Raw genomic sequence first — 24,268 nt, forward strand, 5'->3', positions numbered from 1 at the left:
GGGGGGGCAAAAAAGAGCTCAACAGAGAGACAGACAGGGTGTACTATACAGCAACTTATTTAAGACATAAGCCGTTCTTTATGCTCTGTTAGTGTCTAAGTTCGATAAATGGAAGTGCCTATCGATTTAAACTCGAGATAGTGAGCGCAGAGTCCTTGGTGTTATCACTAAGATTAACACAGAACAACAATGAGAAATCTGCAGGGAACAGATTGGGGAGAATTCCCCTGGTCTCATCCTGCGCATAAGAGATACACGGCTCTGGCAGCAATTTCAACCACTGCTGATAGGAGCCTACATAGTTTGCACCACACCAATTGATGCTGATGCACAAATATAATAAGAAAAGCCACCAGCATTGTGCGTTGTATTTACTAAACACTACCAGAGGCGCACACATGGGCTCAGGTTTCCACACATAAGTGGAAGTGAGCTTGACAATATTTTCGATGAGGATTTGCTAAGCTAAGAGTAACACCGTGAACAACCAGTGACTGCAGTAAAGGTCTCAAAGTTTCGGTTTCTCAAAGAAAGCACGCTTGCGTTTAATACTGCAACCTGATTTGAAATCTAACTAAACTCACAAAAGTAAAGTTAAACGTAACAGTGCATTGACGGGTCGTAAACAACACCAACATCACCACAGGAACTACGTATACATAAATGATAAAAGGTTGCTGTATGTGGACAAAAAAAATCTACAAAAACATGTATTTTTATAATTAATTGCAGTACAAGACTAGTAAGGATGCAGATAACAGAAAGACCTGCTGTAACACATTACACAACTTACATTCAGCTGCGTGCTTATCTGCACTACCTTTTGATGTATCATCTAAATTGCTTTGATTAAATGTTCTGGAGTTATCCACATAGGCTAAGACCAACCAGTATGAGAAAGACTCAGCATTACTTAATAAAAAATTCTGCACCAAGACATGATCTCAGTCTGAGGTCCTAATACATGTTAACTCACCTGGGATAAGTCCTTTTATGCTTCAATCCTTCATTAACATACACTGTGAAAAATGTGATATAATGTTACACTGTCACAACAGTTTCTGGTGAGTTAAGGTTTTTGGAATTTCTCTGTACTGTCCTGTAGTCTGTACTTGCTTGTTGGAGCTCATCCATCTATTTGGTGGGGCCTGGTGGAGCTATTGGGCAAAGGCAGACGTGCCTTCTGTTTGGCAACGTTTGGATTTGCCTTTACAAAAGCCCTCAAGGACAGTCTTGGTCCTGATATTAATGCAGAGACAGTGTGTTCTTATGTGGAGGGCTGATGTGGGAGTGGGAACATGAAACTATGTGTAACTTTACAGCCTCACCATACTTGCTCTTTGTGCCTGCCTCTCCTCTTTAATAAGTTTTTTTTTAAAACTAAATGTTTGAAGAGTCTCTTGAACAAATCTTTCTATATGGGCCACATTGAATCATTTACATAAGAATGAAAGTTGTATATGCCAAACAGTAAATACATTCAGCTGGTGAAACAGGCCCAGTGAGACGGAGTACTGGTGGATCCGTCTCAATCTTGTATCGATATTTAGACTTGTGATTTAACCTCCTAAGACCCGAACTCTTCCACGGCATGCATTTTTAATTTCTCTTTGATATTTGGGCTGATTGGAACCTGATGAATGTAAAAACAAAGAATTACCAGATTTTTTTTTAACCTAATTATTGTTTCTAAGAAAAATAAGATCCACATATGAGGATATTTGTTTAAAATTTCGATACAACAGTTGCAGTATAACGTCCTCGTAAGTGGATATCAGGCCCTTGTAGAGCAAAATTGAGTATTTTGGTCTAAATAACCCAAAATGTGATGTCCACATATGTGGACGCCAAGTCGTAGGAGGTTAAGGCCTCTCCCCGAATACCAGCTCCCATCTAAGTTCTTTTTTTCACTCAGGTCTTTATCATTTTCTCTCTCCAGGAGGTAGTTTGGTCATAATCCCGCTTCAGATATTTGCTCCTTCTTGTGTCAATCCTTATCTGATGGAGAAACGCTTGAAATAAACACTTTCCACTGATTTTGCCTCGGTGAAAAATGTTTCTTCCCAGTCCCAGGCCTCTCTGTGTGCAGTTTCACTTTTTACTGTGAAGGCACATAAAAAAAACCCCCAAAAAACAAGCAGAAAATATCCTTTTTAGGGCATGTCTTGTGTGAATTTTGCATAGGTTGAGACAGATTGTGAATGTGAGTGTGTGTGTGTATTGTGTAGTGAGTGCAGCCAAAGTGCAGAGCCTTTGCTGCTGTATAGCTGACTGGAATCAGGATTTCAGAGTTAATGGACAGGGTGACGGCTGCCTCCTCGATGTGTCAGCCTTCGTTACACGCTCTGCACACAGAAGCCACCGCTGCTGCTGTCCGCAACACAGCAACCCAATACATATTTAAAAAGCAATATAGAAAAGGAAAACCGTTTGTTTAGCAGAGTCTTGGGTTTAAATATTCGGAAGAATTGTATCTGATGAGTCTGATTCCTGTTTCCTCTTTCTTTATTCTCCATTAATAAAACAAGCACATGTCACACGCTAAGTTTTTAATTTTAAAAAGTCAGCCTGTACCCCCTGTGTGAGATTAAACCGATTCATGATTTGTGTTTGTGTGTGTGCACGTCTCAAAGTTTTATTTATTGCACAGTTACGATCATACCAAGTTGTTTTATTTTCAGTGTCCAGTTGTTTAAATTGTGTTCTTGCCATTTATTTTATAAGAGGGTTGGTGGCTTATTGATCATCTCTGTGCTTGCACATCTTGTGCTGGAATTCACAAGATTGGTGAATACTGGTTGTATTGATTGCTGAGTTGGCTGTGGCTCAGGAGGCAGAGCAGGTCATGTACTAATTGAAAGGTTAGTGTTTCGATGCCCAGCTTCTCCAGTCTGCATGCTATAGTATCCTTGGGCAAATACCGAACCCAAAATTGTTCCCAATGTGTTCATCAGATTGTGGAAATTAGATAGAAAGCACTTAGAAAAAAGTGACATGACATTATAAAAGCACTATAGAATAACGAGTGTTTTTACTATTAATTTGAGAATGTATAATTGTTGTAAAGTAACTGAATGACTGTAGAATAGTAGGAAGCTAAAAGGATCAGGCACTGCATGACGTTTTTACAACAACTCCACGGTGTGACAGAGAGAGCAAACGAGAGAGAGTAGGAAAGAAGAGGAAAAATACGGACACTTTCAGAGAGGGATCCAGGAATGTCCTTGATGTTTCCGCACCTCTCTGCCTCTCATCATTCCATTCTCCCTTGTTATCTACCTCATTGACAACAACTTCAGCTCAAAAGAGGAAATTAACCACCAAAGTGCAGCCCTCCTGCCGTGGCTACACGAGGACTCATTAGGGATGAAGCTAAAAGAGACAAGTTTCAGAACTTATCTGCAGAGATGCAAAAGTGCCGCGTTGAAAAGCGAACAGGTCGAGGTTATCAATAGGCGGTTTTAAATGAGAAAATTACTTCTCATCATTGCACTGACTGTTACTGCTGTTCAGAATTCCATAAAGTGCTGACCTGTACATTTTACTAGCCAAATAATGGCTGATTATTTCAATTAGGAAAGAGTTAACTGCTTAGCACACCGAAGCAAAATAAGACATTAAGATATCAGTGTAATTAACTGCTGAATTAATTCCGTTAAATATATTTTTCAAGTTAGGCTTACATGTTTCTCCTCTCTCATCTTCATGCATAGATATGAGCACAAACAAAGAGGCAGGAGGTGACACTGCCAACATAATAATTAGTCACAAAGCCATTGGCTGTTTCTCTCACAGACTTAATGACCTACAGTGGCGGTACGGCTGGTTATTAAATGAAGTCATTTCAAGTCACCATGAAGAAAGACAGCAAGAGTAAGGGAAAAGAAATGTATCTAAGCAAACTAGAAAACACAGCAAAGCCATCCGGCTGCCTAACAGTCTCTAAGTCATGATGGTGAATATAATGCAAACAGTTATACGGGTGAAATGTTTACCTTCAGTTAAGATACAGATACAACTGACCACTGCCTAAACTGTTGTAAAAGTCAAAGGAAAGGATACAGGATGCATCGACACATCAGTTATTCAGCATTTACAACAAAATGTCAAGATGGAAACTTACGAAACACTTGCTCTTATAGTGATTTGTGATCGATTGTGACTTAATGTTAACACCATGGTGTTTCCTGATTTTGTGACAGAGTACTTTTATTTTATTGGGGAAGCATCATTAACCACTAAAAGAAATAAATGTGAGAGGGAAAAAAAACAGAACGTCTTGTCAAGCACTTCAGTGGCAAATGGAGCAAGTTGACATTTAGTCTGCTGGGTTGGAGTATCATGTGGAGGAAATTACATGGTAGGAGCCGTCCAAGAAAAGGATCAGTCACTGAAAAATCACAGCACAGAGCATTAGACATGTCCACACATCTCGAGCCAGCTACTAAAAACAAACATATTATCCACAACTTGGGGGATGTTTCCAATATTCAGTGTATTGATAGCTATCGAAAGTCAGTCACTGAAAGCCAACTCGTGTTCTGGCCACAGGTTCATGTTGAAGGCTTTTTTTTTTGCACATATTATGTTCCGATTGCACGGGAGAGTTACTGTACTTTACCCAAAAAAAATATAAAGTGTTCTTATCAGTGGTATTCTCTGACAGCTGTGCCCTCTACTATTACAATAATGCCTGCCACAGTTCAGAGTGTTGAAGCTGTTTACTTGGCCTTTCGATCTCAATCTCTATCTGTGAGATGCTCTGGGAGAAGAGGGCTAATGCACGATGCCCTGAGCTTGAAAATTATTCAATTCCTTTATTTGATATTGGATTATGATGCAAATTAATACTTACATTGTGTCTATTTCACATTTTAATACCTACTACTAACCTACTATTACATTTTCATAAATGTACTATAGCAGTGAGTTGTTTTAAGGGTAAAAGGTCATGTATGTAGATATGTATAAGTGTGTGTAAGTCTACTGACAAATAGGCTCTTATGTTAAATTAAGAATGTACAGCTATTTGGTGAGATTGGTCCAATGTTTGATAGTCCTGTGAAAAAGTATTTGTAAAGACTTTCACAGAGTACTGAGGTGAAAACCACACAAAACACAAAGGCTCATCTTTCTGTGGAAAGATGAGAAAAAAGCTGAACATCTGCCATAAAACGAATACAACATTTTATAAAAAGCACATCACACCAGCAGTCAAACATGGTGGTGGTACTGTGACACTAGGGTTGTTTTGCTGCTTCAGGACCTGGACAGCTGGCTGTAATGATGGGACTATGAAGTGTGTTCTCTAGCAGAAAGTACTGAAGGCAAATGTCCAGCCATCAGTTTATGCTTAAAGTGTACTTGGTTTATGAGTGGCCTAATCAAGGCATAGACCTAAATCTCGTTGAGATGCGTTGGCACGAAAGCCCTCCAAGGTGGGTGAATTAAAACAATTCTGCTAAGGCGAGTGGGCCAAAATTCCTCCACAGTGATGGGAAAGACTTATTGCCAGTGATCGCAAACACTTGATTGCAGTCCTTGCTGCCAAGGGAACCACAGTCAGTCATTAACTTTAGGAGGCAATTACTTCTTCACATAGGTCCAGGTAGGTTTAGATAGCTTTTTCCCCCTTTATAAATGAAATCATAATTTAAAACCTGCAGATAACTCAAGTTATCTTTGTCTAATATTACAATTTTAAACATGTAATTTTGACAAATATGCAAGAAAATAAGAAATCAAAAAGCTGGCAAATACTTTTTCACAGCACTGTGAACCTATATGCTCTGGCTAAGTGACATGGACATTTGTTTGTTGTAGATATAGGGTTGTCTAAGGAGCTTTTTGGAAAGAAAAGCGTCTGCACTTCTTTGAGTTGCTTGAAGACGTTTCACCTCTCATCCGAGAAGCTTCTTCAGTTCTCTGAAAAAGCTTCTCGGATGAGAGGTGGTTTAAAACACTGAATCCAATGAACATAATAATTAAGATATAAAGATACAAAAACAACATCAGCATAATTCTAAGGAAAGTTCTTTGAATACACTGGAAATATGCCACCTCAATCTATCTCATATCACATGCTATTTATATGATGCAGCATTACATATTGATGTCAGCACAGGCCAAGTAAACACATCGCATGAATGCACTCAATAATTCAGACTGAAAGAGGGCTGTGAGAGCACCTTCCAGGTGCAATCCATTTCTGAAGACTCTGTTAAACATTCAGACTTGCTTTGATATTTTAGTTGTTTTTCTGATGATTTCTATTGTGATTTCCCTGAAACCTTTGCTGAACAGCTATGAAGTACAAATGAGCTCCTTACCACTTACCACCATATGGATTTGGTAACAGACAAAACTGATCCAAACAACTGGCTAAACAAAGACAGTTAATTTTGCAAATAATTCTACAATACAAAAGATTATAGGGTTAAAAAATTAAAAACAGCATTGCATCACTTGTTGCTCCTAAATTCTGATTTATTCAGAGGCCAGTTCTTCCTGTGCTACTAACATCAGGCATAAACTATGAGTCGCAGAATTCACTGATATATTCGTTACACCAAATATATCTGAGCTACACATTTTTACAAATTAAAACACACACACATTACCACAAAAATGATGAATCATTGCTGATATGTGTTGTTCATTCTTTTTCTTCTTTCTGTTTAGCCTGAACATTTTCACTTATATAAGCACTTGGTAGTGTGGGCATTACCCTCAGTTATTACTGATAATGTCCCGTGCATGATAAATCTGATGTAGATTCACTTGGCTCACTAACATGGATACTTTTTCAGTTATTTACTGCACATGTCAGCAAAGCTGAGAGGATATAAATGTGTGCATCCACACAAGAAGGACAGTTGGCTTTCAGTCTTCTTTCCACCATCAGGCTCTATAGCTGGCAGTCATAATGCCCTGCTGCTTATCAAATGCCAAGATGACAGATTTAATTAAAGACCCCTACACTTTTTATTCAGCTCGGCTCCATGTCTGGTCCCACTTACACACTGCAGGGGTTTGCAGGAATCACTCTGTGACAGGGTCTGATAAAGTCATTAGACTTCCACGCTAATAATAGAAAATAGGCAGGGATGTCCTTTTGTTGGCCAAGAGATACGCACCGCTGCAAGCATGTAACAGAGGAGGATGAATGCTTATGAAAATGAGAAAGGAACATGTAATGGAGGATTGCTAATCTAGGATGATTGGAAGAGCAGAGGGAACGGTAATATAAAAAAAGCACATAGGATTAATGGCACACAAAAACGACCGAGTTGAAATTCAATCAGGGGCAGAAATGGATCTGTGCCTCAGTGGGGCTAGTTTGCGAGCGAGCATCAACTGTAGGTTACATAAACGAATCAGTGAATGCAATATTTAGAATCTAGACCGGGCCACGGCAGCCTCTTTGAGCCCTGCACTTTTTTTAATGGCTGCCGTAGCCCAAACACAGTCGGTCTTTTAAACTAAAAAGTGGGGCTGACGTGATCAAATCCGGTCAGGGCTCACGGTGCTACAACCTTTCTGCTTCGGTGGACAGGGGGATGCAGAATTTCAAATAACTTTGTTGAAATCATGTTCAGAGTTTGTCTGTGACAGAGCGCTTTGGTGCATGCATGGATGCAACAGTGTGCAGGAAAATCTCAACACATACACACTTTTTTCCCCCCTGTCTCCCTCGCCCAGATTCATTCCTTGTTCTTTGGTTCCCTCATCACTTTATTTTCACTCCCTTGGCCATGATTATAGTGAGCACATTTAAATAATTCAATTTGTAATGCCCAGCTACATAATCATATCCTTCCTTTTCTGCCTACTTTTCCGACTGATGTTTTAATTCCCCGTGGGCAAATTTTTTCCCTTTGTCTCTTTCTTTTAGAAAGACTGTTTTAAAAATCCAGATACTTTGACTTGAAGGAAGTTATTCTTTAGGCACTCTCCTCACTTATATTAGTCGATGCTAACTTAATACTAGCCACTCCTCCCCTATTTCTACCGTGAAGGGCTATCAATTACCTAAACCCACTTGCCACTACTGTCAGTTAAGTGGCCAATCAATGTCATACTAGACCTCACACTGTGATTTATGCTGAATTGCATTTTGCTCCCAAAGAAACCAACAGTCTCTGGGCTTTGTTATGGTTAGTCTAGTTAGTCCATGTCTTGTAGATCACATTGCCTTGGTCTCTAGTGGTGCATAAACTATGCAGCAGATATCCCAGTATTGTATTGATTTTAAATAGCAATGAACTCTATGTAATGTAATTAAATGATTAAATGTAATCCAGAATACATGATCGTCCTTGTTATTTCCACATAACTCTGTGTAGAAGCAAAGAAACCAGCAAAGAGAAAAATGTACGCTGTATGATCCAAGATATAAACCTGGTTAACAAACATTTAACTCAGGTAGGCCGGGTGATTTCTTAGTTTTTTATGGGAAGAAAGCCAAATGACTCTAAGCTCCCAAAGAGGGCCCAAACTGTGTTTCCTGGTTCAAAAAATTTGGTTCACTCCATCACCTCCTAATCTAGACTATGTAGCTTTTTAAAAAGATGATGACTATTTCTAGGTGTGCTATATATCTCTGTGGCAGCAGCGGCAGCAGCAGCATCTCACACAACGGCAGTATTTCACGCACTGGGATGAGAATGACAGACACGCACACACACAGTAGAATAACAAAAAATGCTGAACTAATGAAGGCTTTGAGAGAAAGTCAGATAGAGCTTACCAAGTTTCCAATTAAAGTTGAAACATCAAAAAATGTTCAAATGTATTTCCAAGAAGGAAGAGTCAGCAGCTGTCTGCAGATAGGAATGCTTGCCTGTGTATTATGCACAGATCTCATTAGCATGCAAAGCAAACAATTCTGTTTTTGTTTTCTCTTTTTTTTAACATGGAAAAGCTCTCTTAACCTAGTGCAAGGACGCCGGGTGCCAAGTCAAAGCAACGGTGATGTACTACTTGAGCATTTCTCATGCCTGTGGTGAGGGCGTTTAGAGTCATTGTAGCCTCACAGGACCATCACTCTGAAGAAAATGGAGACCATAAGCTATCTTGTATGGCATTTATTTCTCCCTCTAGGATTTAGGCTTTCATATCACATTACGCTTCCATTATATGTGGTCTCCATAGGTCGTGGACTCAAAAGCAGTGATAGGATAAGGGAGGACAGCAAAGTGCATGTGAGTAAACAGAGACACGGAGAGGCAGGCAGAGAGGGGAAATATGGCAGTCCGATTGTGCTCTTGCACCCTGCTATTGTGTTGGCACAACATCAACAGCCTGAAGACCAATTAGTGATAAGTAGTGGGCAGGTGGAAGCCTATCAGTCAGAAATCTTGCACGTTCAAATTCATCCTTCCTACCGTTCCCACTTTTATCTTTTTCTCCCGACATTCTTCTTCGTCCTTTTTCCCAACAACCGCCCACTCCTTAGCATGACTCTCGGAGGGCTTGGCCCCTCCACAGGGGCCTGCTAAAGCCAGATGGCATTCACAGTTGTGTCAGTGTCTGTGTTTGTATGTTAGCGTGTGTTTGCTCCTTCCCAGACAACCAGCCACCGGCCCACCATAGCTGCGGGGCTTCGCTTCAGCTATTGGCACAGATTAAGACATGTTGGGATGTGCCAGGCATTTCATGCATACACTCATCCTCTCACACACACACACACACACACACACACACACACACACACACACACACACACACTACTCTAAGTATACATTGTATTTATATAAAGCAGAACCACATGCTGAAATTCTTGTCCAATCTGCTATCTGGCCTTCAGAAAAAAGGGTAATCTGTAAATGCCTATCACTGACAAAAACATGCTTCAGCGGTCATTCACTAATGTTCCCCTAAGTGCCCTTCATGATTGGACTGCTCTCCGATATAATCTGTGATTTTATAATATAAAGGCCTTTCCATTACTTCATGACTTTGTGGCACCCTGCAGCAAAAGCCAGCCATTGCATTTTCCATTCATTAGGCCTATAAAAGGCTCATTTTAATTTTGTTTAATTTGATTTTAGTATCAGGTCCTATAATCTGGAAATGACCTGAGGCCCGAGCAGTTATCTGTGTTGAATACATGATCAAGAAGAGTGAATATAATGTAGCTCTGCCTTTTACTTATTCGGCTGTAGTGAAGACTGACTAGCCTTCATGCTTCACAGATAAGGCCGTTTAAAAAGTACATCCATGCATCTGTGGGTGCTCAGAATTTGTCACCCACCGTAGCCATTATCCTAACTAAAGGGACATGGACGTTTATCTTGATTAGATGGACAGAGACTGGGCCAGCGGCCAGATGGTCAGCTAAAACTACATCAGCAACTCAACACATTAGCCTGCGCTGCTTCATTGCTCAGGATAACTATTTCACTAGATAATAGCTTTCAGATTTCAATCTCACACTGCATGCGTCACCAGAGAATGCTGACTTAGTACACAGTGACGTTTTATATAGGATTCAAATTCTGCTTTGGATCGATAATCACAATAACAAGAAAATAAAAATTAAATCCTGCAAGGGAAATTTACTGAAGTAGACAAATTATACAAGAAAAGCACATGCATACTTAGATCAAAGTGTTGAGGAACCGGAGAGGATGATGTCACACACGTGTGGTAGATTCAGGAAAACTGAAACCTTCCTTGATATACAGTGTGGGCATAGTGCCCTGGCTACTAGTTCAGTGTGACTGTAATGTGACCCGGCTGGCATCATTTGTTTTCAATAAAAGCACCAAGCCATCCACCTCTCTCCCTGATTGCTCACCCTCTTTCAAGCCTAGAGAAAAGAAAAGTATTTGAAACATCCTTTCTTCCCTCCACTGTGTAACAGTGTCCATGCTGGTTCACTAGCGACCTTTGTTCTTTAGCGCTGGCTCTGTGACCATTTGCGCAACTCCCCCATCAGTCTAAAGATGAGCTCCCTCTTCATTATTTGAAGGCTTCTGTGCACTCCATCTTGTTTTACAGGAAATGGGCATCACCATAGTACGACGCTATTCTGAATTTTCCAGCCCATTTCCTCACCGTGCTCCTCTCATCCCTCAGTGCGTAGAGACGATATTTCCTCCACCCTTCATTCTCCATGTGATATATCACAGCAGGTAATCCACTATATGAAGATTTGTTGGGGGAGGCGTACAAACGGAATCTTTTACATCCAAATACAGACTGCATGCAAGAAAGAGCAAAAATAAGCAAATGAAGCAGAGGAGCAGGATAGGGAGAGGGATGAGGTGAATTCTTCATAAGGCTCTGATAACGTGATTTGCATCATTTTATTAGCAGTCTAAAACAGTTTGTCCTCATTGTTTTGTTGTCTCGACTAGCCCTTCATTTCTTTAATTTTCCATCTCAAAATGCGCTTCGTTGAGAGAGGCAGTCATTGCATCATACTAATATCTGTGGGCGACCGTGGCTCAGGGGGTTGGGAAGCTCTCTGTCCTGGTCGTTGTGTCCTTGGGCAAGACACTTTACCTACCGCCTGCTGGTGTTGGCCAGAGGGGCCGATGGCGCGATATGGCAGCCTCGCTTCTGTCAGTCTGCCCCAGGGCAGCTGTGGCTACAACTGTAGCTTTCCTCCACCAGTGTGTGAATGTGAGAGTGAATGAATAGTGGCATTGTAAAGCGCTTTGGGTGCCTTGAAAAGCACTATATAAATGCAATCCATTATTATTAATAACCAGTCATTTTAGGTCAGCCAGCCACATTTCAATTGGTAAACGTGTAGTATTTATCAGAGATATCAATCAGGGCTTGTGTATTCTCATAATCACATTATCAATCAAACTGAGCTCGGCAGTGGACAACCATTACTCAAGGGATGATAGGACTTACTGAAGCATGTGATATGCCCACCAAGCCCCTTAATGCATAAATAAGGTAAGCCTTCCTCAAAGAAAATCACATACTGTACATAACAGAGGTGTGGACTCGAATCACATGACTTGGACTCAAGTCAGACTCGAGTCATTAATTTTATGACTTTAGACTTGACTTGAAAAAATGTTCTAAGACTGTGACTTGACTTGGACTTTTACACCAATGACCTGGGACTTGAATTGGACTTGAACCGGTTTACTTGAAAAGACTTGATATTTCACCCCATCTCTAAAATTTAACACACATATTATATAGAAAATGTGCACCATTAATTCAATTCATTCATTCATTTATTCCAACCACACTCCGTACGTATGTGTGCATGAGCTGCAGCACAGCCAATCAAATTAACCAGATTTTTTTTAAGAAGAAAAAAAAAACGCTCAAAAATACTGCAAGGAGTTATTTTTTTCAGGTACATAAACTATGAAATAGTCAACAAAAAAACGAAATGCAATATGCAAAACATGCAAGCAGAGAATCACAGACAGAGATGGAACAACTTCCAACTTTGTCCGACAGTTGAAGTTGCATAAAGAACGGTAGGTTCTCTTTTGCTACGATGAGATAGCTGACTTCATCTAACTAGCAAATGTTGTCCAGGCTACGTTGATGATACAGTTTGGTTTTAATGTGTATAGTTTTTTTGTCATGCTATTTTAAAGCCGGTCCTACAAGCGCATCCAAGAATAACATGCAGCTTATCTCAGAATTGTCTGTGAAAATTATTCTTGGAGCTAAGTTTAATTGAGCTGCATTTTATAGAGGTGCAATTTCACAATTTGTGTATATTTTCTAAGTTCACTATTTCGTCATGTGTTGAGAAAAACAGATTTAAAAATCACATGGTCTAATATTTACATTTACATATAACTGCAACTTTTTTTTCGTTGTTTTTGTTTTTTAAAGACTCGAAAGGACTTGAAATCCAAAGTTTCAGACTTGTGACTTTACTCGGACTTTTACACCAGTGACGTGAGACTCGACTCTGACTTGCCTGACATTACTTGAGACTTGACTTGTGACTTGAGGATAAAGACTTGAGACTTACTTGAGACTTGCAAAACAATGACTTGGTCCCACCTCTGGTACATAATCACACATCGTAGACTAAAATAGGAGAGATAAGATGTGAGGAACAAGTGTCAACAATTCTCAACAGCAAACCTTTGCTCTTTATGATTAAGTCAAATGAATTGACTTTAAATCTTGTCTGCAATAATCTTATGACATTTAGTTGACCTAAAATAAAATAATTAAAATGCCAAAATTATGAATAAAACTTAAAGTCAAAACATTAGTATTTAAAGTAAGTCAAAACTGGCACTCGAAATTAACACTGATACACACTGACATATCTGTGGTTGGCCGTCTGAACTTACAAATCAGTTCAGACGGTGTGACAGAGTGCAGAAATGTTCAAACAATCTTTGTTTTCAAAATCATAATCACCTAAAACAGCCTTTTGATTGAAAACTGAGACAAGCAGAGAGATCAAGATGTGTGATGGACCAAAATATTACCAGTTTTTACCTTTTTATGTGCCTGTCATGTCTAGCAATTTGAACAGATCTTGTCAAACTCATGAGGATTTTAATGCTGCTTATTAGCTAAAAAAAAATGATTCCAGAAAGCCAAAAGAAACAAACAGTGAGCCAGGGAATGCAAAGCAGAGAACAGTGGAAACACTGTGCAGGGAAACAGGTAGCATCTGCAGACAACACAACAAAGAGAAGACAAAAACACAAGGCAATGAGGGAAGTGGAATCCGGTAGGTAACACAGCTGAAGACGGTATCATGAGACAGGAGGGAAATAAATTCAACTAAAGACACAAAAAACAAGAGTTACAAAAGTAAAACAGGAAGGAACACAAAGCTGAGCAGGGAAACAAGATTAACTTGACAAAACTAAACAGAGGAAAAAGAAAGAAGGAACACAAAGAGGTGTTAACTAAAACTAAGGGACTGGAACTGAAACTATGGATAACAAATCCATAAAGAACCTATACTAAGCAGAAGTTACCAAAACTATCTTATTTAATTTTACGCATAAGTAAAAACTTGGGGACAAAAAATTCTCGACAACAGAGACCTGCTAACAAGGAACATGTGTGCTTTATTCTTTATTACCTCCAACAAGGAGATATTTTTGGGAGCGTTTGCATGACATTCTGTCTGTTATCACGATAGCTCAAAACTTACTTAATGATTAATGATCTACTTAATGATTTAGGGCCATGGCGGATGTTTGTTTGAACACATTTATGATGTTGTAAAAATATAAACATGTTCACAAGTCCCACCTTTACCTATAAGTTTCAATTTCATGCTGGCTTGAATATACAGTCACACAAGGTTAAGCTTGAGTGAAAAGAGAAAAGGTGTGGTTCTGTGCGCAAGACAGCTGAAACCAGTGACACTCTGTCTTCCACTTACTCAGTCCGTCTCTTCTCCATCTGCTGCCTCACTGGCAGAAGAACACCTTTCCTGTCATGCTCATAAATTACCCCCGTGTTTGGGAGATTACAATATTACAGAATATAGTTAAGCATAAGTGAAATTGTGAAATGCTGTTGTTGAGTTTTCATGCACCAAAACCTGTCAAATCAATATGCATACAGTAGTTAAACTGTGACACAATGATTGAAGAGGCAGTTATTCTTGAAGCTCGATCAAATCGATACCTCTTAATTATTTACTGACCCACTTCCATTACTGTCCCCAATCATGATTGTATGTCTTTATATGCATAAGCACTCTGTGCATTCATAACATTTATTCGTGTCTTATAAGCATCTCTGCGTGTGAATGCAGCAGGATAAAGTGTGCAAAAGCCCATAAAAAGGCATGGTTGTCTGTGAATCTGCTTTGAATAATACTGACAGACACTGAGGCCCCATCACACACTGCATTGTTTCCTAGTCAAGTCAGATATACTGTGTACCCCACAACATTTCTTTTCATGGTATTCATCATATCAGTACAGGGCTTACAGATCACTCGGGGCTGAACAGAGATGATATCTATTGTATTTATTCATGAAATTACTGTCTAGATACTGGACTCAACAAAGTGAGAGCAAAGACTGAATGTTAATGAGAGGCAAGCAAGTGTATGAAGATACTGTTGGTGCATTCACAGTGTGAACCCCAAAGCCGTGGGGAGACTGTGTCACGGATGTCATATCTTACATTTGATAAAAAACGTATATTGTAAAGAACAACGCACAATTACAGTCTGTAGCAACTATGTCAATACACAAGAACTCTTAGATAAAGTTAATGGGGTATTTCACGTAAGAGACCAAATGTAAAAAAGTTTTGAACGGACCTGTGGAAGGTCACATTTTCTAACAACCTACAACCCTTTGCACTACTCCCATTAATACATGGCACAGCTTGGGTATCTCGAAAGGTTGCTGATGTCACAGGGCACCAGAAAAACCAATAACAAGATGAAAGCTAGTAATTCACTTCCTGGTTTTTGACTGAACAAGGCATCTGTGCTGACCCTATATTGGAGAATTGCCCAGAATGTAATTAAGGACACAAATGTCCTTCAGGAAAGTACTCCTTGATTTCTCCATTACCGGAAAAATCTTTTAATTTCCTATCGAGCCTGGGTCAGAAGTTATCTAAAGCATACTGGGAGACTGATTAAACGTTGCTAGCAAGAAGTAATCACTTTGTTTTTACTTTGCCCCTGTCTGCCTGTCAGGCCTCTTTAGCGGTTTTTGACGACATGGGGCTGATTCATGGTGATAAGCGAGGAAAACGTAAAAAGGGAGAGAGACATTTTTCTCTGTCACTTTGCCTTTTGGGCTTCATATTTCACCACATCCCGGAGTACCAAGAACGCCTCATCCCCCCTGCTCCTTCGTCCACTCATTACACCTTTAATCACATCTAGCTCCCACTTTGTCTCCTACCCCCATCACCCTCCAACCTTTTCCTTGGCCAGCTCCATTGACGGCGACGGCTTTAAATTTGCCCAATCGTTATTGCTGTAAATTAGACTGGTGAGTTGAAAAGGCAGGCTGGATTTTTGATGGCAGCAATGATCTAAATGGGTCTGCACCCTTGAATTGGCATTTTGGTTTAGGAGAGGGGATGTCAGTCACATAAAAAGTTGAGCACTGCACTTCAAACAAGTATAGACTAAGAAAAATCAAAGAATGTTTTCAATTTGTTGAAAATATCATCCATCATTTGTCTCTACCTGCGCTATTTAGCCATTGACTTGACCCCTTTGACCTCTGGAAATCACATTTTTGCTTTGCTCTATCACATTTAAAGAAAGAATTCTGCCAGTGCTACCTCTCAGCCTCCTAATCGATGCAGCTATCCTATAAATTGAAATGACCTCCTTCTTAAATTATTCCATCACAAGATTTTCAGAAAACTTGATCTCTGACCTTCAGATCAAGATTACTGAGATTCGACTTCAGAATCAGAATTCAACTACTTTATTAATCCCTAGGGAAATTACTTGTTCAAGAGTTTTAGTAGAGGCATTTATAGCATCAATTTAAAAATAACACGTTGCCTTTTTCTTGAGTTATCGATGTTCACAAAGTCGGCGGTCCTGTCTGCCTGCCCGGCAGGGTGATGACGATCCCCCAGCTGCCTTTCATGGCTGAGGGGTATCTTATTGTCTCAATGCTTCTGTTTATTCAGTTGGTGCTGTTTTTGTTTTGCTTTTTGTTTTAAACTCCAGCAACTTTATATTAGATTCAAAGCTACAGCAGAGAGCTACACACTTGTTACAAGTCAGCCTCCCTTCTCTGTTGCATTTGCCACCCCTGTGTGTCTGGGTCATTCTGTGAAAAGACTCGGTAAAATTGGTTGCAAGTAAAAGACAGTAGGTAGTAATAACCAGCCACAGCACTCAGCCACAACAATCCAGCAAATGCTAAGGCAGGAAGAAGGTTGAGGGCAGATCTCACCACAGCTGCCCATGTCTCTCAGCTGAGTCACAATAACACACATTCAGCATCACCTAGGCACACGAGTATGCCCAACTCTGCAGAACCCCCAAATTACACACACTCACGCACACACACACACACAGGCAGGTACACACTGTGCCTTTTTCTTTCTCACTATCTCTGAGGAACTGAAACCTGCAGCAATCATCACTGACCCCTCTGCAATCAAGAGGTTCTTTCTTGCCCCGCTCTGTCTTTGAACATAAAGCCAAGGATTTGTGGACAAAGAGAAAGAGAGAGAGAGAGAGATGTTTCTTATTACAAACAGGCATCTTACAGTGTAACCTGGACATGGTTCCATCAAGGAAAACCCTGGCAATATTCTTAAAGAAGTTGTCTCAAAACTGTGATGTCTCCAAACATTAGCCAAAGTCATGTTGCCACATATAGATATTGCAGGTAAAACAAGGAAAGACATGCTTTTCACCCATGTGTCATTTAATGGAAATATTCCTGCTTATATTGATGGGTGGCGTAGAATTTCTTGTTTTTTCTTGGCAAGAAAACACAAAATGATCAAAAAGCCAAACTTCACAATCTTAGCTGAACTCCAAAAGGGTTGACAGCCGCCACAGTATTTCCCAAGAGTGGAGGTGTGCCGGAAAAAAGAAAAAAGGGGAAAAAAGTAGCTCAGATGGCATTTTAATCCAAACATATACGAGTGCATGGGTGTTCGAAAGCCAAACTATGCACCAGAGTTTTTGTCACACTGTCAACATCCAAATAACTGAAGCCTAAAAAATAAAATATTAAGTATAAACTGGAAATGGATGTATCCACAAGCACAGCATCAAAGGGCTTTTTTACAACATGTGTGACAAGGAAGCAGTGAAACAAGAATTCTAAAAGATATATATAGAAAGAAAGGAGAGAGCTAAAGCGATGGCTTTGGAGTGAGGAGGCAGATGTACAAAGGCAGAGGAAGGAGTAGGAAAGAAAATGCTAAATTGAGGGGAAAAAAACATGATTCAATAGTGACTATCAAAATGCATCACCTGCATTTCCATCCGATTCCCTCCTCATGACAAATGAATCTGTGCGAGAGAGAGAGGAATGGAGGATGGATTGAAAGAGAACACACATGGCCAACCAAGAAATGCACTCGGATAATGAGAGCAACTGAGTGTTCATGACATCGAACCATGGAGCCTAACCATGAAATCACTATGACTGCAGCAAACAGCCCTGATGAAGAAGATCAAGGTGTGCAGCAAGTCTGTATATGAGGTTCAACTGATACATTGTGGGTCTAATGCTAAAGTCACCATGTTGATGTGTCACGGTACTGCGTCTGTGACCCAGTGCTTTTGTGTTTTAGTTGTATTCTTTGATTAGTATAACTCATGGGTGTTGTTTCTGCTTGCGTTATATTTTTAGTCCTGGATCTTGGTTTCTGTTATTTTGCCTTCTTGTGTTCCTTGTCTTGTCACGCTTGTCTGAGACGCTGGTCTCAGTGTCAAGTCTGCGTCTCTATGTGTGTTATACTTCCTGTTTTACTTTGATAGTCTGTGTCCTTTGTCAGTGTATTCTGATTTGCTTCCTTTGTCTCATTAGGTCTGATTTGTCCCAGCTGTTACCACCTGTTCCCCATCTATTTGAGTCCTGTGTCTGTCTCTGTCAGTTTTGTGTTGTACCCTCACTATGCTGTGGTTTCTCCCTTTGTATTCCTGAGGAAATTCTAGTTCACAGACCTGGTTTGGTTCCCAGCTCATGTTTCTGAGTTTATAGTGTCCAGTTTAGTTTCTAGTTTTAATGTTCGAGATTTTGGATTTGTTTTTTATGAAGTTTATTTCTTGTGGAGAATCTTCCCAGCAATAAAGCTGCTGCTTTATGTTTCATTCTGTGTCCGTGAGTCCTGCAGTTGGGTTCTACATCCTGCCTGCCACACAGCAAAACATGACAGAATGTTCATGCGTCTGTCTTCTCTTATCCACATGCAACTGTTGTTTGGCAACACATGGGCTCAAAGTGCTCAAAATTGTCAAATTTGCTCTTTGTTAGCTTGCTGCCATTGATTGCCCAGCTTTTGATGAAAGTGCTGCATAAAGGCAGTTCATTTAACAACGGTTTTGGAAAAGGTATGAATAAAATCTGACAATCCGAATTCCAGTAGAAATTCATTTTGGTTATGCATTTGTGCAGATTTCTTAACCAGTGCTTACCTTTTCTAATTCTATTTGATTGAAAGAGCAACTGCAAATTTCTTTCTTTGGACTACCTGCATACTTGCACATCCAGGAGTTGCCAAGCAACATTTTTCCTATACTCACACATATATTGAACAGACACCCCTGCTATATTTCCAAACCCATGCTATGCAACGAGGGTGAATCAAAACAATAACACAGCCGGCCAGAGAGCCAAACAATGAGCTGAAACTCAAGATTAAGCTCTAAAGAGTGGAGAGGGAGCTGCAGATGAGTGATAATTTACTGCAGATTCATCCGGAAGACTCATATTTCGGTTTGGGATTTGATTCATATTATATAATGAAACTATCAATTATAGTTACTTTACAGTTAAATGGATAATAAGCTGAAAATCATGACAAGGAAAACAATTTTTGCAGCAAATTAGATAAAGACTTCTCAGTTAATTTTTCCAAACTATCCCCCCAAAATGAGTTCTTTCAATTAGTGTAACACTGAGACAATAAAGCAAAAACTGTATGAAAACAGACTGACTTCCTCTTTGACATCATGACCTAACCAGCATCTGAAGCCGCAGCATATAAGAAACAAATGAAACAGAAATGGAACATTAACAAGCTTAATGCATTTAAATGACATTATAGGCCTATTTAAAACAAAGAGCCTAGCTAATGGAAGGTTTTATGAATCTTTTAGTGTCTAATGTCTTTATTCACATTGTCCCTGCTAAAAAGCACAGTGCATGCATCTAAAAGCTTCAAGATAAATATTTGCAGAATTTCACATCCAACTTCTGCATTAGCTATATTATAGAAAGTGAATGACAGCAACACGAATGTAGGAACAATATCAGAATGCAAAACAATCCACCTCGTGACAGGAAATGCAGCTCTATAATGTCAGAAGCGATTGACATCCGTCAAAGTGATGTGACGGAACACAAAGGTTACGTCTGACACGTTCGCATCGCCTCCTCGCATCTCTTCCTGCGGCTGCTGAAAGCAAGGAGGTGAAGCGAATGAGAGGGCACGTGATAGCTATGCTGTATTCTCATGTCTTTTTGCACGGTATCTCTCTCTTAAAGCTGTCATTTTGCTCTCCTTCACATCTCTATTTCATCACTGCCGGGCCTTTTTACCTCTTCCAGTCTCTACTACATTTGCTTCCTCTTGTTCAGCCTTTATCTCCTTCCTCTTTGTACCATCACTTCTGCCTCCCCTCTCGTTTGCTCTCAGTCTGTCCTGACATTTCTGTTTTTTCTAAGCAGAGGTCTGAGGCCAGCTGTTCCTGTCTTATTTGAGCCGTTTCAAGTGCTCTCACAACAACAAGGAGAGATAGTGATGGTCTTGGCAGAGTTTGTGAACACTAACAGCTGAAGGATGCGGATCACACAGCAGTGGGTGAGGATATGTTGGAGGCTAAGATTATATCACCAGTAAAAAATAAAAAAAATTAAAAATTAAAAAAAAGTTGCAATACAAACAAATATTCCTTTAACAAAAGGGTTTATTTTGCTGAAATAGATAAATAGATACGTGTATATATTTTGCTTACATTGCTCAACCACCAAAACAACTCACAGAGTATATATAGTAAAACCATAACAAGTCTTCTTTAAGTACTCATAAGAGCAAATTCAGACAGTAAGGCATTTTTTATGATTTTGTATTAAAATGCATGAAATCATAGTTGTTAGCTGGTGTCTTGCTGTAGATCAGTCTCAAAGGCTCTCCACTCAGAGGAAAGTGTAGCGAAATCAAAACTAAGCCAGGAAAACCTGCGTTTTCTGCCTCAAGTCATTTCACCTTAAACAGCTAAGAGATCCAAAAACATCGACTCCCTGCACACAAGGCCATCCTGCCGCAAGAAGTGCAAGGTAAGTATTTCCTTGCCCTCCTCCCAAAATTAATTTCCTCCCTTTTAATTTCTCAACCTTGTCTGCCTGTATACACACCCACTTGCTCAAAGGGGTGTAGGTCCCAGCAGGGAAGGGGGGAAATAGCTCACTGCTAACACACTTATTGTTCACTTTCATTATTCATGGAGGCTAATGGAGGTTTGGATAGCAACCACCAGCAACACACTCAGGAAAAATGGGGCTGAGAGCAGGACGAGTGTTTTGTCTCACCTCTGTTTTGTCAATTGCCCTCTTTCTCTCCCTCTCTGTTCTCCCTTTCCTCCGTCTCTATTGCTGACGCGGGGCTTTAACTAGGTTTCAATGAATAAGAGCTCTCAGGCTGCTGTGTGAGTAATGGGACACTGAGAGTGTCTGGAATAAATAAAGGGGGCGACCGGAACAGCCCTTCCTGCCCCAGCTCATCCTGCTCCACCCTCACGTGTTGCAAAGCGATTAAAACACTTCCCAAATCCTGAGACTTCCTGGTAAATAGAATATTTTTTTAGCCCCTGGTGCAATCTCAGTTTTACAAGATCTACACACGTTTACTACCCGCAAAGCTTAAACATTTATTTTGTATTCATATGCAAGTCCCTTGATCTGAACTTGATCCCCGTGGCCACTTTGTTCCCCGGATACTCTGAAACAAGGGCTGACTGCTTTTATCCATTACGTACATCAGGTAGGAGAAAGAAAATCTGACTAAGCAGATACTTTCACTGCATGAATTATTCAGGGCTGAGGAGAATGCTCTGATTCACAGTCATAATGGGAGGTCCTGAAAAGGCGTGCCGTCTCGCACCCCCTCATATATATTTCATGCTTTGGCAGAAAGTCTGTCATGCAAGAAGCAGAAAGGCTAGCCACTGTGGAAAACCTGCAGGAATGGGAAACAACTAGTTTTAGGTATGGGCAGAGATGTCCTCTTGCCTTGCTTGAAAAGTAAAGTTACTGTTGATCATTGCCAGCCAGCCGGCGCACTTTGATAAATGTCAGTGCGTTCACTGCAAAGCATAAAATAAAAACCACACGAGATCCCGTATGTGCTGTAATAGTATCACACGGTAACCCAAGACTGAAGGGTGTGTGACTTTCTTTCTACTATCTGCTCTCATTAGATGATACATGTCACCAGTTCCTAGAATATAACATGTGCTGGCTGAAAAAAGGAGCAATAGTGATTTTTTTCTCTTCCATTAGGGCAGAAAAAGGCAGCCTCTCAGAGGCTTCTGAAGATGTAGCTGTGCACCATCATTTCAGCTTCCAACTTGCCATTATTGTTGGCAGAATGATACATCACACCACAGTGTCTTTGGATACCTCCTTCTCTTTTCCACCCACACACCGATACCCTTGTTTTGCAACCTATTAAACTGGCCCTGTTAGTGTTTTCTCTCTTCTCTTTTATTGTGACCAAAGAGAGGAAAGTCTGATGAGGACCATCCAACTCTGAGAGGTGTTGTCTTGTCTAACAGCCCTTTCTCCAGTGTAGTGCTGCTTGCTGACTCTCTGGCTGAGATAATTGCTGTCTAGATTCATCCAACTCAGCAGATCACTCCAAGTCATAATGAGGAAAAGGCTGTGCGCTCGTGCACACGTGTGTCTGTGTCAGGTAAGTATAATGGCTTCACGAGACGCATATACACAGAGATATGAACCATAGCACAGAGCAACAAAGCTAATCAAAAAGATCTGTGAGGACCCAAATGATGCTGACGAAGCACAAAGGCAAAATTATACAGTCTACTGTTATTGAACATTATTACGAGATTATCACGGGATAGTTAGCTCAGGGCGTTTTGGCTGATCAGGCAGATTCCAGCTGAGGTGAAGGGTTCAAGGGTACTGATTACACAAGTGAAATAATTAGTTCAGCAATAGTACAATACAATAATTAAGAAATGATAAGAGGACAGACAGAAAAAATAGCTTTAACAAATTGTCTATCCTAACATATACACTATGTTCCTGTAAAATGAAACAATAGTTACAACAATAAGGACTAAGTTTATCTATATCCTGTTATCCAGGCATCACATCGTTTCCTTTCTTTACTTTTCCATGTGATGTCTCTTATGCACACTCCTCGCTGCTACTTCCAGTGTATCAATTAGTCCAAAGTTTCGTATGGGCTTGGCTAATGGGAGTGTGATTAATGGTGAGGGCTCAGCACAGAGCCATTAGCATCCTGACTCCCTCAGGAAAAAGTTGAGGGATAGAAAGAGGTAAGGAACGGGAAGTAGATAGGCAGACAGAGGGAGGTTTAGGGCGCAAGGCCAAAGAAGAGAGAGAGACAGCAGGGCGGCGTGCTTACACTGTTTCTGTAAAGAATCCATCACCATTGCTTAATCTATCACGTCTCAAATTATCTCTATGGGCAAAAACTGCAGATGGAGTCTTCTGGCCCTGCAAAACATACCGACTGACTTGCCAATGAAGTTCACTTCCATGTTAGGATTCAGATTATTTTGGAGCATTTTTAAATGAAAGCACCATTAAAAATTGATACTGTTTAGTAAGACAGTGTTTTCAAACTGCACAGAGGACACTACCAAATTTATCAAAATAACATCTGCAGTACTCAGAGGTAAGCAACACTTTAGAAAACTGTGAATCAGTCACAGTTAAAGAACTTCTGTACGATTCTCACGGTCTGCTACAGATTCATGCTGATGGCTTTCTCTCGGCCTAGCAAATGTCTCTCTAGCATCTGCAGATGACCTCACGACACAAAGTTGTGGCTCAGCTTTTGTTCGTTTTACACTGTGTTTTTATCACATCCCTCACTGATAGGAACAGAAAAGTCCATCTCTCTAAACTGGGCACACTGAGCCAAACTGCTCTGCAATAATAGAATTCATACACAGGCTATAAAAGCGATTAACACCATCACGAACCTACAAGACAGTGACTAAGACACAAACACCTACTATTAAAAACAGCTTAGAAGGCAGATTGGAGTAAAGCAGATATATACATACAAGCAATTTGAGAGCAAGGGACTGTAAGACAACTCATTGAATCTTGAATGTTTTAGATTATAACCCAGAACTTTTCCTTAAATGAACGTTTAGTGATGACATAATGTCCAAACCTACAGAGACCCTAACTTAAAGCTTGCAGTCTACACTTGTAAAATGATTATGATGTCTGCTGGCATTACGCTCTCAAAAGACGCACCTTAGCAGGCCTACATAGAGATGTGGGGGTGTTATGGGTAGCACCCATAGGTCACATTCTTCATATAATTTGCTAGACTGATGTTATGGTTAGAAAATGCTGGACTAATGATAGACAACAGTGACTGGAGAAGAAGC

The 24,268-nt window shown here is 40.2% G+C and overlaps 1 protein-coding gene across 6 annotated transcripts in view; it reads right to left on the reverse strand.

Moving 5' to 3' along the window:
* Positions 1–24,268, reverse strand: part of nrxn2b (neurexin 2b) — a 687,884-nt gene that overhangs the window by 218,436 nt on the left and 445,180 nt on the right. The gene's annotated exons all lie outside the window — the stretch shown is intronic.

The sequence above is a fragment of the Haplochromis burtoni genome, unplaced genomic scaffold, assembly GCF_018398535.1.
Source record: "Haplochromis burtoni strain Fernald_Lab_line unplaced genomic scaffold, NCSU_Asbu1 Contig_143, whole genome shotgun sequence".
Taxonomy (NCBI): Eukaryota; Metazoa; Chordata; class Actinopteri; order Cichliformes; family Cichlidae; genus Haplochromis; species Haplochromis burtoni.